The following is a 14,461-nucleotide window of genomic DNA, read 5'->3' on the forward strand; positions in this document are numbered from 1 at the left end:
ATCTGTAGTAGAATGGGGACAAAAATGGATGGTCACATTCAATGCTGCTCACACTAAACTTGTTTCCTTCAATAACTACAAGAAACCTTCTCTACCACCAATAGAATCTTTATCTGAAAGTACATCTTTTAAACTCCTCGTTCACAGGAAACATGAGTTGGAAAAATTACATTGAGTGTATTGCCAGATTGCCAGAAACGCTGCGAAAAAGGTAGGTTCTCTCTACTGTGCTAGAAAGCTACTAATGCCCGAAAGTATTCTGTACCTCTATAAGGCCACCATTCACCCATGTATGGAGTATTGTTGCATCTGCTACTAGTCTCTCGCTCCTAGACAAGGTTCAAAAGAGTCGCCAACCTAATAGGTCCTGAACTGTCATCTAAGCTTCAGCCTCTGTCCCATCAACCAAATGTAGCATCCCTCTGTCTGTTCTACAAGTATTTCAATGGGGAACGCTCTGACGAACTGCAAGCACTTGTGCCCCCTCGACGTAAGTACCCCCCGACAAACCCGACAAGCAGCAAAATCCCACCCCTTCACAGTTGTAGTTTCTTCTCCAGAACCGCTGGGCTTTGGAATTCCCTTCCGAGTTCCTACTCCCCCAACTGTACTGACATGCAGTTCAAGTGTAATGTGAACCGACATCTTGCTGCCCAACTCCCTACATAGTACCCCTGTAGATTATGTCCCTGATAATAGCCCCCTACAGCAAAGTGGCAATGTGCCTTGTTTGGGGTGAAATTGCAATTAAAAAAAAACCAAAAAACAACATCCTGTCAAATAGCAAAAAGAGTCCTGAATAGAAGTGTGCGTTCTATCCCAACCATCATCAATGGACCTGAGGTTATCTTGTCATCATCAGACAAAGCCAAACTCTTTGCCAAGAGCTTTGCAGCTAGTTCTACCCTATGCAACCAAGGCTGCCAACCCCTCTGTATTTCCTCCTGTATCTGAAAACGCGGTATATGACATACAAATATCTGTGCATGATGTCGCCAAGCTAATCAAAAATCTTTATTCCAGTAAAGCAACTGGTCGTGACAGCATTCCAATTATAGTGTTGAAAAAGCTTTAATCAGAACTTGCTCCCATACTTACAAAGCTGTTTCAGCATTGTCTTAAGTAGAATTGCTTCCCAACACCCTAGAAAACCTCACCAGTATGCCCTGTATTTAAGAATTCAGGTGATAAGTCATCTCTCTCTCTCAATACAGGCCAATAAATCTGTGCATCATGAGTAAGTTGCTTGAATCTGTGTTAAATAGAGAAGCAGTCAACCACCTCAGCAAAAATAACCTTCTTAGTGACATGCAATATGGTTTCCGTTCTGCTAGATCTACAGCAGATGTGCTAACAGTTATATCTCATAGGATTAGCGAATCTCTCGATGGAGGCTTCCTTTCTAGGGCAATTGCTCTTGACAGATCAAAGCCCATTGATAGAATATGGCATAAATATCTACTTCACAAGATCTCCAGCTATAATATAGCTGGAAAAGTCTTCTCAATTATTAAATTATTTCTCTCTGATAGATTCATAAGAGTAGTAGTTGATGAGCAGAAATCAGAAGCTCACAGTATTAATGCTGGAGTCCCTCAGCTCATCATGGGCCCAACTCTCTTCCTGATCTACATCAATGATCTCTCAAGTCACATCCTAAAATCATTCATAGACATTTATGCTGACGACACTACCATCTTTGGCTACACATCAAAGGCTGTAAACGACCAAGTTCTCTCTGATTTTCTCTCCTCTGATCTTGAGCATGTGGTATAATGGGGGAAAAAGGTGGCTGGTTGATTTTAATGCATCTAGAACTAAGTTTTTATCTTTACATCATCAATGCTCTGATCCCCGTCTAACATCTATTGAAATGAATGGCTCTTGTCTTGGTGAGGCTCCATGTTTTGACAAGCTTTTGGGTCTGACCTTTACTCTTGATCTGAAATGGAACACGTAAATCAAATTGGTTGCCATGGTTGCTGGAAAAATGGTTGGATCCTTCTACTGCTCAAGTAGATATCTCACTGCTAATGCAATTCTCTACCTATATAAGAGTCGGGTACAATTCAAGGATAGAGTACTGTTGCCACATCTGGGCCTTAACAGAGTTTAAAACAGACTTCATAGCCTAGTGAGAAATGCCCTTTCCCTCTTCTCTGCAACTTCTTCACCGCAGAAGAGACATTGTGAGCTTGTCTCTGCTTTATCATTATTTTCATGGCAAGTGCTCATCTGGACTCCAATCTATGGTATTCACTCGCCAAACTTTCATGGAAAACACTTGTCTATCTGAAACCACTGTAGCAGTCACAGAGAACTATTTTCTCTGGTGAATCAATGCCTCCCTCTGAGTTCTCCGGCCACAGGCTGACCAGTCAACTAACAGGGCGCATTGATTCATCTGCTCCCTAAAAGTCTTAAGGGAACATAAGCAGTCCTATCTGGATTGCCAGTGTAGCAACATCGATCCGCTTTTGTTTCCTGTCCACCAGACATCCCACTATAGCATTGACGGTCTATTTGAGACAACTGCTATCCCGCCAGGGACGACACGGTACTGACCAGCCTTAAAAGAACTTTCTTTTTATGCTTCCCTTTTTGCAGCCTGACCTGCCAGTTTCTGCTACAAATAAAATATTCTTCATTGTTATTGTTCAAAAAGGAAGTTTGTGTTTCTTTTGTGCCTTGTTCTTTGCTTTCATTTATTAGAAAGGTAAAACAACTCACGTCTTCCCAAACCACTATCAATAATTTCCCCCACTTTTTATCTGTTCCTAAACCTGAACATAAATTTCATGAACAAAGCTTCTTTCTTAGAACTGCACGCCTGTGGAACTCTGTTCCGTTCCAGCTGACTACATTAGGGTCATCTTCAAGTCCAATGTAAACAAGTACTTGATGAGTCGTCCCTTGAAGTAATTCAATTTACCAAGTTTCCACTGCTAACAAGTACTACGATATTGTCCTAGTGACTGTTGTACACTCATCAACCTTTATCCTCAAGTGGCCTCAGGGCCTTGATAAGTGGTGACTTCTATGTAAAAAAAAAATGTGGAAAGAGCATATTCACTTAAAATAGAATGAATATTAATAAATTCTGAGGAAGAAAACAAATTTGTGGCTGGATGTTTATGAATTTAAGTGCATTTTACCAAATGAACAAGGTTATTTGCTATGATAGTCATCTGTTTCCTCATATCATGGTAGATAAATCTGATTGGTTAGTTTTAAGCATGTTGTGGAACAAATTTTGAAGTTTGGTATTTTAGTTGTTGAGGACGTTTTAGTGGATAAGCATTTAAAATAACACCCGGTTTTCAGCCTGTGTGATATGATTATTAGCATATATGATATCGTTATCTGCTTGGGTGGGTGAAGCCGGCTTTTTCCGATGACTCAAACACATCATGAAATAATCCATCCCAGCCTGATTGATTTCATAACACTCTGTGTGAAGATGTTGAGCGATACTCTCCTTCAACATCTGATTCCATAAATTGTTCATCCACAGATTCTTTTTAGGTCAGTGTTATGTTATTGTGTTGAGTCTAGAGGTAAAACACAGTAACCATATATATTCAAAATAAAAAAAAGAGTACAAGAAAAAGAAAGTGAAGAAAAAATATTATTGAAAACAGAAAAAAAAACTAACAAAAAAACTATTTACAGACATAAATTGGTCAAAGGGAAATAATTCAGTTTTAGATTCTAATCTTGCTTTGAGTCTAATATTTATAATTAACTAGCCTGGGTGCCCGGCGTTGCCCGGGTGTTTGGAGGTGTGTGAAGGTGGGGAAAAAACTTGAAAAAAAGTGACGTCTTTGCCGTTGTATCCATCACCAAAACGAAAGTCGCGATGGTTTACATTAAGGCTAGTCAATTGAAAAGAGGGGATGACTTTCAAAAATATTGGTAAAAAAGCGACCCCTCATTGTAGAAAAGTGTTCAGTTGAGGGTGAAGGAATTAATGTTTTTAGCCAATTTTTCGATATTTGTCGTCCGAAGGGTTGAGCTTCAAAACAATACCGATTTTGTGAGAATTTGTCGCCTCTGTCAAAGTTTTAGGCATGCATGCATACATACATACATACATACATACATACATACATACATATCTCACAAATTGATAAAAGTTCATTATTGGATTTTAATTATAAGGTGAAGCTCGAAGATTCAAACCCGATAGATAAAGCAAAAAAATAAAAAAATAAAATAAAATAAAAATAGACAAAGAAATAAAAATAAATAAATAAAAGCATTATCCCTCCCTCTCCCCAACATACACACACAAGTGCTAGCTTCCCATTTTCGATATGACCTGAAGAAGGGTAGATTGCATTTTCCAGGCTCTTAAGCTAAGGTTCAAAAATGTTTCTATCTAACTTTTTGAAATCTATTTTGTGCTAATTACCGCTAACCGTTTTCTTATTGCAGCTTTAACTTTAAAAACTCGTAACTTAATTTTACCTATCTTGTCTTGCTTTTTTTTTTTTGTTCTGAAATCTTTTTTTGTCAAATATGCTATTAACTAATATTGTCTTGTTACATGTAAAACGAACAGAAAAAAAAAAAGTTACCCATGAAAACGAGAACCTTCCAAATTAAAACCTTGAACTATTATCTAAACTCAAATATAAATTAATACAAAATTAAGCCGATTTCACAAATTGATAAAAGTTTATTATTGGATTTTAATAATAAGGTGAAGCTCGAGTGATTCAAAAACATCCCCACATTAATATGGGAGGGGAGATTATCTTCAAACAGCGTCCTGAATTGATAATTGAGCACCAGACTTATACTAAGTAGATATTAATAAGTCCCTCGTATCTATTCCCCCTTTTTTTTTAATGGAGAGTAGATAATGCAGTGGATGTGTTATCGACAGCTCCAGTAACTCTCGCTTCTCCTTTTTTGTCCCTCAGTCCTCATTCATATGAGTGATTTTTCTAACAAAGGGTGAAGAAAAAGCTGCTTTCCAAGTCGGTAGTACTTGGTGAACAGTAGTCTGAGATGTCTGAAATTTTTCTGTCTCTATGTCTATCCTTGTGGCCATGTCACTAGTAAGGGTGCTTGAGGTAAACGTTTCATCTGGGCTGACGTTATCTGCCTGATAGTCAGGGACCCAAACCTTGGATTAAACACTAAGGAGGCTGTCCTATCAGCAGATGCAAAGTACTGGGACTGCTGTATTGCGATTTTGTGAATGGATTCTGGACCATGCAGTAGTCTCTGATGGGGCCTCTCAATGCCATACTAGTGGGTAATTGCTACGGCTTTACCTTATCATGTGCTACATAAAAAAAAAAATTTCCTGTCCTTTTCTCTCTTACTTTCCCTCTCTATCCTGCTCTAACCAAGTATGCTGACCTGTTCCACAAATCCCAAAACCCCAACATGAAATATCTCCAGAAAAAAAACTTGAATAAACCTAGAATCCCATCCTCCTACGTAGACCCCTACTAACATGTCTCCTTCTCCAACATCAGGGGTATACGTTCCAACCTTCCACAGGTTGAAACCCAATTACAGGAGACGAAACTGGACATATTCTTTCTAAGCGAAACTGGAATAGGGCCAACCACTTCCCTAGATGAGTTCAGAATTAACGGATACTCTAACTTAACATCTAAATCTGACCCCCAAGATCGTCATGGACATGGAATATGTACTTACCTTAAAGATGGCTTCCCGTGTGGCAGGGATATCTCTAGAGAAGATCCTAATTTATCTTATATGTGCTTCCGGGTTGCATTTGCTTACACCACTGCATTTATATTTGCCCTCCTATCGCCCCCACAACAGCGCAGTTACTATCTTTAAGAGTATATCTGAGAAAATAGATCACATCCTGTCTGCACATCCCTCAGCTAACATTCATATCTGTGGTGACTTCAACATCCATAACGTGGAATGGCTGACCCACTCAAATAAGACAGAAGATGAGGGGAGGTTCTGTCATGATTTTGCCATTGCTTATGATCTCACTCAGATTGTTCGCGAGCCCACCCATGTGCCCTATACTACAGGTCAGTATGCAAGCCTTCTAGACCTTTTTCTCTCAACTTCCCCTGAGCTATGTTCATGTTCCGTTCTTTCTCTTCTAGGATCCTCTGACCACTGCGTTGTATCAGTTAAGATAAAAATGAAATGTAATAAGTCCCCAGACGTACCCCTCGACTGTACTGTATACCGATACTCCATGGCTGACTAGGATAGCTTCCGTACATTCATATCTGATCTTCCTCTGCATTCCATGTTTAAAAATTATGTGTTCTCTATAGTATCAGACCTGACTGAATGGTTAATTGTAGGCATAGACCGATTCATACCATCTAAAAAATTCCAACTAAAACCTAACAACCAGCCATGGTTTTCCCCAGAATGTGCTGCTGCCATCATGCACAGAAATCACTTTTTCCATAGCTACCAACGTAATAGATGCACTAAGACTAAAGCTGCTTTCAGGTCTGCCAGAAACCACTGTAAAAGAGTAATAAAAAATGCAAGAGAGCTATATGCTCAGTCCGTTAAATCCAAAGTAGCTGATCAGCGGCTTGGTTTCCACCAGTTTTGGCAAATAACAAATAGGATCCTGAACAGATGTGCGCGTTCTATCCCAACCATTATCGATGGTCCAGAGGTCATCTCGTCAGCTTCAGACAAGGCCAAACTATTTGCCAAGAACTTTGCAGCTAATTCTACCCTATGCGACGAAGGCCATTAACTCCCCATATTTCCTCCTATAACACAGAACACGCTAGGTAACATACAAATATCTGTGCATGAGGTCGCCAAGCTAATAAAGAACCTTGATTCCAGTAAAGCAACTGGCCCTGACGGCATCCCAATTATAGTGTTAAAAAAGCTTCAACCAGAACTTGCTCCCATACTTACAAAACTGTTTAAGCATTGTGTTGCCTTAAGGAGAAGTGCTTTCCTACACCCTGGAAAACCTCATCAGTATGCCCTGTATTTCAGAATTCAGGTGATAAGTCATCTCCCTCTCAGTACAGACCAATAAGTTTCCTGTGTGTCATGAGTAAGTTGCTGGAATCCTTATATATTAGAGAAATAGTCAATCACCTTAGCAGAAATAACCTTCTTAGTGACACGCAATATGGTTTCCGTTCTGCAAGATCTACAGCAGATGTGCTAACGGTTATATCTCATAGGATTAGTGAATCTCTTGACAAAGGCTTCCTTTCTAGGGCAATTGCTCTTGACATATCAAAGGCCTTTGACAAGGTATGGCATAAAGGCCTACTTCACAAGATTTCCAGCTATGGTATAACTGGAAATGTTTTCTCTATCATTAAATCATTTCTCTCTGATAGGCTCATAAGAGTAGTGGTTGATGGACAAAAATCAGAAGCCTGCAGTATTGGAGTCCCTCAGAGGTTCATCGTGGGCCCAACTCTCTTCCTGATCTACATCAATGATCTCCATAAACACATACTTAAATCATTCGTTGACATCTATGCTGATGACACGACCATCTATGGCAACACATCAAAGGCTGTAAATGACAAAGTTCTCTCTGATTCTCTCTCCTCTGATCTCGAGCGCCTGGTTCAGTGGGGGAAGACGTGGCTGGTCCTTTAATGTATCTAAAACCAAACTGCTATCTTTACATCATCAACGCTCTGATCCCCATCTGGCATCAATTGAAATGGATGGCTCTCGTCTAGGAGAAGCCCCGTGTTTTGACAAGCTTCTGGACTTGACCTTCACTCCTAATCTGAAATGGAACACGTACATCAAGTCTGTTGCTAAGGTCGCTGGAAAGATGGTGGGATCCTTCTACCACTCCAGAAGATATCTCACTACTGATGCAATTCTCTATCTATATGAAAGCCAAGTAGGTCCAAGGATGGAATACTGCTGCCATATCTGGACAAGAGCTGCTAAAAACAGCCTATCCTGCCTTAACAGAGTACAAAATAGACTTTGTGGCTTAGTAGGGGATGCCCTTTTCTCTTCCCTGCAACCTCTCTCCCACAGAAGAGACGTTGCGAGTCTATCTTTGTTTTATCGTTATTTCCATGGCAGGTGCTCGTCTGAGCTCCAATCTCTATTCTCCCCTCGCCAATCTTTTACAAAAAACACTCGTCTAGCTGAAACCACTGTCAAAAATTTTCCCCACTCTTTATCTGTGCCTAAATCAAAACGAAGATTCCATGAATAAAGCTTCTTTCTTAGAACTGCACGCCTGTAGAACTCTGTTCTGTCTGCCTGTTTCCCACCTGACTACAACTTGGATGTCTTCAAGTCCAACATAAACAAATTCCTGATGAACCACCACCTTAAGTAGATTCTTTATTAAATCTCCATACTTACTGTACATGCAATGACCTTTATCCATGAGTGGCATCTGGGCCTTTATAAGTGGTGACCACTTTGTAAAAAAAAAAAAAAAAAAATTAAAAAAAAAAAAAGATTTATATAATAGATAATATTTGAAGATATAATGCCTTTAGTCAAACTAAGATTCAGAAAATCTGTATTTACTATGAATTGTCAATTTTCTTGGTGAAGAAGGTTTACATAGGCTTGTGATTTCAGATTTTCTTGGGAGTTTTTATTTTGCTTTTGCCTTCGGTTGGAGTTACGACTGTGTTTTAAGGTCGCCCAGATTTGCGTGCCTTCTCACAGCAATTCCTGTATATAACTGAGAAACAGAAGTATTTGACAATTATCTATAACTGTCGCTGAAGAAGGTTCCAGAAACCAACAAAAAAGAATACTTTGTCTGTTCTATTTTTAGACATCTCCAAAAATGCTTAAAACCACATTTTTATATTAAAATTTCAAAGTAATATTTTTGTATTGTATTATATATTTTATTATTTTAATTTATTAGATTATTAATTATTTTTATTATATTTTATATTATTATATATTTTAAGTACTATTATAATATTTTATTATATTAATAAATATTTTTATTATATTTTATATTTATTTGGATAACCATATTATTTGTGTAAGAAATCATAATTTCTTATTTTAAGTGGAAAATATGTCCTCATATGACAGCTATCGCAGGGATTAGCCACATTTTCACCTAGTCATCAGTTTTGCTAAAAAGGACAATGCTGTACTTTATCCAGATTTTGTTAGGCAATGTGTGTTGTGTCTAAATCAGGTGTTTATTAATAAATATTGCCTCTTCTTTCGTGGCTTTCTATTAAGTTGGTGTAAAAATAATGTCATTTTTTGACATTCAACTTCATGTAAAACAAAAAAAAAAAATTTTTGCACAAAACTAATAGATGGAATGGGTTGTATGGTGATGGTTTTGGAAAACTAATCAATTGGCTGAACTACATGACATAAGAAAGGTTTCAAGTTGGATACAATTGTTGCTAGAATTTTAGCATAACTAGATTATCAATTAAATCTCTGTGGTGGGTGGAAGTAAGAATTGATCCAAAAAGAACTAATTAACTAATATTGAACCTCAATTACATGAAGCTATTTTCAAGTTAAAATAGTTGTTTTTTTATGTATATACTGACCTTCCAAGAAAAGGATCAAGAAAATATTTACAGCCCTGGCAATACCAGCCAACTTCCTGAACATTTTTTTTCTTTTTACAATCCGAATATTTGAGTTCTACCACAGACAACTAAATTTACGAGACAGAAACATTTTATTTGTTAATAATTTCCTGTTCCTATGAGTGATAACTTAAATGTGATAAGTCTCATAATTTTTTTTTTTTTTTTTTTTTTTCTATTCAGTTTTACAATTCATCTTTACGAAAGAATTTTCTTTTCTTAAATTATTGTCTGAAGCAAATGATAGTTTTTGTTAAGTTTGAGAACTCTTTATGAAATCATCTAAGGATCAGTAAGGGATCTACATTGGAAGTTAGAGTTCTGGGTTTACTTCTGTGTAGTTTGTTGAAACTTTTCATGTTGACTTTGAAGAATTTGTGGATTAGGTCAACAGAATTGTTTAGAGCAGGGCAAAGAGAGATAGAGAGAGAGAGAGAGAGAGAGAGAGAGAATGAGTAAAGATTTTATTTAGGACCAAGAAACCATAACAGTTCCCACTAATATGGCATTGAGCGGACCCACCAAAAGTTACTACATGGTCCATCCTTCATTCATAAAATGGCAATACAGTAGCCACAAATTGGTTTAAAAATTTAAACTTATGTTCACTAGTCAAGGGAAATATATACAGAGTCCTTACAGCAGAGTGGGATGTATCCAGTCATGTCAAAGCGATTAGAGGAGATTAGAGAGTGTTGATTAATTTCACTTACTGCTAAGATATCCAGAGTAGTTTACGAAAAGAAATGATTCTATCATAATCAAAGTTAATTCAAAACCTTCAGATATTTGTAAATGTGAGCATCAAGGAGGCAAATTGGTTGCTTTTAAGTAGGCATCTGGGTTAAAATTATTTTTGGTTTGAAACATCATTTTGTTATGTTTTTGGATAGAGTGGGTTTGTTTGATGCTAGTAAGCTCACACAAGTAAAGAGTCTTCATCTATAAGGTCGTGACTTTTTGGAAAGTCAACCCAAGATAAGTACAATGTCCTTTTCTGTGTACCATATGGCACTGCAGTCATTCCAATATAATAAAGTTAATAGAGAAGCTGCTCTTAGTGCTACCTAAGAGTTAGGGCTTCTGTACTACCAGTCAGAAACAGTAAACAGAAATTCTCAAACCTGTAAAAACAAGAGTGACCAAAACTAGTCATGTAAAACTGAGTGAAATGAAATTCTACTCAAGTTGACCATTTAGATAAATAGAGTTGAATGAGATGGCATTTATTGTTTTAATAAAGAAACAAGCACAAGAACTAGGTGCCTTGATATGTCCCTGTGAATAAATTTTGGCACCTGATAAAGGAATAAAAAGCTGGGTGGTAGGGAGGGCCTCATACTCTTTAAGCAATTAGTACCCCTTCTCTCTATAACAACGTCCTCCAGTGAGTGACATCCGTTGGTCACTTTGTATCTGGCGGTCATTTTGGCAAAGGCCCTGGTTATTGAAAGTTTCTGTCGAATGAATTACTACTTCCTCCACATTATGAAAAGATTGAAGAGTAAATTGTGTCGCACGGGTCACCAAAGTCGGTATCACAGGTCATTTCAAGCCAAAAAAGAAAGAATAACAATTAAACAACTTTTGGGATAAAGTAACAATATTTAGTCATTGAAAGATTGTACACCGATTCTTTGCAAGTTTCTGACTTAACCTCTTAATATTTGTGTCTGGCTGACTTTTTTAATTTAGCCATGTCAACCATAAGACCGAAGGTAGAGTCTATTAACAGCATGGAGTCAGCGAGTGTGTAGAGCAGACTCACTGAAGTTTACTTATGCACCGACTTATATTAAGAATCAAAGGGGTATAACTCCCCCTTTGATTCTCAATAGACCCTAATTCATAATAATACATTATCAGTAGTATTCTACAATTCCTAACTCGAGAGAATACATTATCAGACCATGGATCAAGACTTAGGTTCATGCCTTTCTTTTCTTCTCCATCGATTTTTCATCTCCCTGCTACCATGAATGGGAGATTCTTCCTCCCCTAAAATCACAAATGCATTTCCTTAATTTGCATTTAACATAATCTTCCTTTGTTTAATTTGTCAACTTCAATCACAGGCAAAGATCCTTTGGCAGACAATTTAATTATCAATGACAAGCAATTCACCACTTTACATATTTCAGGAAACTCGGTCATCAGTGTCTTGTTTCAGATATTGGTCAAAATCCTAATATTCTGAATATGACAATAAATTAAAAAAAGCCAAATCTTCCCCTGCTGTCATGATAGGACTACCTTAATTGGAAGATGTTTAATGCAACTGAATAAAGGGCCATTACTTTTTTATCAAAACATCAGTCAATTTTTATTTTACAAATCCTTGGAGACTTGAATCCTTTCATTATCAAATCATTTCCCATTTATTACCCCCAAATAATTAAAAAATTTTCTTTGAAAAAATTCTCTATCAATCCTTTTTATGACCCTTATTAGCATTTGACACAGTTACAATTTTTCTTTCTTTCCCTGTCTGTTTTTTTTTTTTTTTTCAACCATCTGAATTTCAACATATGTCTATGGCATATCAACCCTTTTTAAGCTGACAACATTGTCAAAAATTATAGGTTTGCAAAACAGATATTTTATTCAAGTCTCTAGCTCTAGGAAGGTTTTTTTGATCAGGACTGAGGAAATCTCCCTACAGCAGATGGTTTTATCCACAAAATAATTTAAATTTGAACAAAAAGATTTTAAAATTGACTTATTGAATGGAGGTCTGTGTTCTAAAAGTGTTGGTTTTAAAATTTTATAATTTTTTAGTCCAGATCTTTTTCCATGAAATGTGGCTCCAACGTTTCCTTATATTTGTAATATCACAGATCATCAAATAACTTTGAAAAGATTATGCAAAAAGAATGCAAGAGTCCCCAAAAATTAATTGTTCTAAAGTCAGAATTGAACCTGTCAAAATTTCAAAAGTTTGAATCAAAGCCATTGGGGATACAAATTTCAAAGCCTTGTGTCCATCATAAAACAATTGAATCTACAGATTACATTAATTCAAAACAAACATTAATTTCTGGGTCAAAAGAAAATTTCTCATCCCCTTTAAATTCAAAATAACATAGAATTAAACATATACACACAAGAAGTTATGAAAGTCAATCTCCACCTAGGACGAGCAAAATAAATTCTTCAAACTGAACAGTTTTGCATCATTTTTATGCCCCCTAACAAAAATTTTAACATCAAGATATGATATTCATGTCTGGAATCCTTATTCCAATTTTGATCAAAAGTCATATGATTCTGATTCTAGAAAATCTAAAATTTAAGGTTCAAGCTTAAGAAACCTTAAGAAAGTGAAATTCAGAAAATCTATTTTTATTGATGCCTAATGACTATGGATTAAATTCAATGCAAATTTGAATATTCAAAATGGGAGATTAGACTCATTATGCTGCTAAAAACAATTTTAAAAATCTCTAAAGAAACTGAAAATTTGGAAATATTTATTAATTGATGTCCATATATATATATATATATATATATATATATATATATATATCTTCTCTATATAAATAAAATGAACTCATTTTTTCCCGTCGGATTTTGACCTTAATAGGATTAAAAATCAAGATATTTCATGCAAATATAATATGCATAAACGGCAAAACAATATCTGAGGTGTGTTATAGGCTTATTATTTCTCAAATTCCTCGATAATCTTAGATTTCTATACTTTTTCTGCTGAGAAGTCACGGCCAAAATCGGTTAAGATCAATGGAAGTGGTAAAATATTTTCTCTCTAATAAATTCCTCCTCCCCCTGCCACCACTTAACACCGTTTGGGGATCGTTCACAAGGAACAGTTGAGAAGAGAACACCGGTTTGGCTTCGTAGTTCTTTCATGTGAAGTTATTTAAAATCACTAAACTAAGCTGCAGTGCTCTGTGGCGTAGTGGTTAGCGTGCTGGACAATTCACATTATATTTTCACGTTCGCGCCGACCTACCGTAGTCGTTTTTTTTTTTTTTTTTTTTTCCTAAACAACTGGAATGGACTTTTCTTGGTGGCCGAACTGTTAACGTTGCAGATGTTTTTTTTGTTTTTTTTTCACACACTTTATTTTCCAACTTTTACTCATGACTCCGGGTTTGATCCTTCCTACTTACCTACCATAACATTTTTTAAAACTCCCCCCCCCCCCGTCCCGGAAACAAACACTCGGGCAACGCCGGGTACCCCCGCTAGTATATATATATATTAATAAAATTTCATTAAAAGGTATCTGAATTACTACGGAAGGGCTGCCATCTCCTCTTTGCCTTATTTGCATAAGACTAAATACCCTTATTATAACTAGTAGCTATGTTCGAAAATTCATAATCAGTTAATTACATGAGGGAATTCTGTACATACAAATATGTAAACATTTCTAATTTTATATATAGATAGAGATAAAATATTATTATTGCTAACGGAAAACCATTCATTCATTAGTCAAGAGTCAGAAGAAATAAGGGTTGAAGTATGAAGTACCAAACAATTTATTGCAGTTTCAGTTGTTGACTACAGAGTCCTGCATAGAATACATTTATTTTTGCAAAATTCATATACTAACAAGAAAATATTAATAAATAACTCAAAAAGCCTGTATAAGGTATGTAGCTATTTTGATTTTATTTTGATAAATATTTATTTAGAAAAGAGTTATGATTAGTGTCAGGTCAGTGGCGTCCATGTTGGATGCTGGTAAAGAGATGGTAATGTGGACAAAATTTTAAGAATTTTTCTTTGTTGTCTTTTAGAGTCTTAAAAGAGTTTACAAATAAGCAAGCATCTTGTTTCATCTTATTACAGAAGAAAAAAAAGAAGCTACTTGATATTATCATCAGAGTATAAAAACATTGTTAATTTGACTTTTGGTCATGATT

Source organism: Euprymna scolopes, chromosome 29 (assembly GCF_053919585.1).
Source record: "Euprymna scolopes isolate OS-2025 chromosome 29, ASM5391958v1, whole genome shotgun sequence".
Taxonomy (NCBI): domain Eukaryota; kingdom Metazoa; phylum Mollusca; class Cephalopoda; order Sepiida; family Sepiolidae; genus Euprymna; species Euprymna scolopes.